At 38.3% G+C, this 1549-nt stretch overlaps 1 non-coding gene across 1 annotated transcript; it reads left to right on the top strand.

Moving 5' to 3' along the window:
* Window positions 1-951: 951 nt before the first annotated feature.
* TRNAV-AAC lies at window positions 952-1025 on the top strand. Its single transcript has one exon. It is a non-coding gene; the product is annotated as a tRNA-Val (tRNA).
* Window positions 1026-1549: the final 524 nt, after the last annotated feature.

The raw sequence follows: 1549 nt of genomic DNA, 5'->3' as shown, positions 1-1549 counted from the left end.
TTTCATATACCTTTAGGTACACGAACTTGATTAATCTTTAATTTTCAATGTAACTTTTTCACATATAGGTAAATTTTTTTGAGCGAATGACCTAGGACTGTAGTTACATGCAGTTTCTTGCCAGAGCTGTGATATTTTTTTTTATCAATGACTAATTCACATGAGCACCAATGGCAAAATTTACATGTCTACGAAGTACTGGACGAGATTCTCATTATGGCGAGCTTCAGGTACGTATCAAGAACTCTGCAACACTAATTAGAAAAAACATGGATGTTTAAACTTAGAAGCCTTGGCGGTATGCACATAGACAAAAGTTGTATGTCCATCTTATGAGGAGAAGAAAAAATTATGAAGAGGATGAATCAGAAGAAAAATCATCATAAATAGCAAGTAGGAAAATCCTCTTTGCTCACAGGAGCCATCTACAAAATACAACTGTCCATGTTTGTAAATATTTGTCTCTGCTATGTGATGTGATGTGTGCACAAATCATCACGCAACAGTTACATGATTTTTCGGGGTGGTGTCCTCGCCCCCAATTTGGTGTGAGTAGGCAGGGGGCTATAATGTCGATCAACTATTTTCAGTGGCGATGCAAATACGGGGATTCCTAAACATCATGTATTCATGATGGACATGTGTGGCCGGGTGTGTGCTCATCTTGATGCTTCATTTTGAGTAATAAAATCCACCCTTTGTTGAAAAAAATGATGGACATGTGTATTTGGGTGTATTTTCCATATGCTTTGATCGGCACCGATCTACAATTTATTGTGGGTTTATCTCCATAAATCTTGGAATATAATGTTGCGACTTCATGCCATGGAAAACGTAAAGGACACACGTCTTGTGAAGATAGTGAATCAACAGCCCATGATGGTACATTTGTCTTTGGAAAATTACTGTACGGTTAGTATTATAAATAGTGCAGCTCAAAATATCACCGAAGGTTTCGTGGTGTAGTTGGTTATCACGTCAGTCTAACACACTGAAGGTCTCCGGTTCGAACCCGGGCGAAGCCATCCTAATAATTTTGTTTTTTTTCCGCACTTTCCATAGTGTTAGAAAAAGAAAATGGCCCATACGACGCTCTAACCAGCTGAGCTAATAGGCCTTCTTCTAATTTCAAAGTTCTTAATTTATATATTTGTATAACCTGAATAAGTCTTGTATGATAGTATCTTCTTTGTTGTGACTTGTGAGAGGAAAATAATCACTCTCGACTTCTGCATCACAGGATATACATCACCAGTTTTTCACGGTATCCCTCCCTTCTATATTCTTGGATAGGAAATAACGGCCGGCTTGGAGCACCCAAGACACCATATGAAATAGCTGGCCACCTCACTTAATCGATCACCATCATGCAATTCTTTGGTTTGCGGCGTTTAAAGCCATAGACACATGCACATGGCTAAAAGATGTACATCAATCTTATGATGAGAAGAAAAAAAATTAAGAAGAGGTTGAAACGGAAGAAAAATCATCACCAGGTGCAAGTGAAAAATAACCTTTGCTCGTAGGAGTAAATCTTCGTCCTTGTCTA

This window comes from Triticum urartu, unplaced genomic scaffold, assembly GCF_003073215.2.
Source record: "Triticum urartu cultivar G1812 unplaced genomic scaffold, Tu2.1 TuUngrouped_contig_6949, whole genome shotgun sequence".
Taxonomy (NCBI): Eukaryota; Viridiplantae; Streptophyta; class Magnoliopsida; order Poales; family Poaceae; genus Triticum; species Triticum urartu.
The sequence above is the reverse complement of the archived record's forward strand: the minus strand, read 5'-3'. Positions and strand labels throughout refer to the sequence as shown.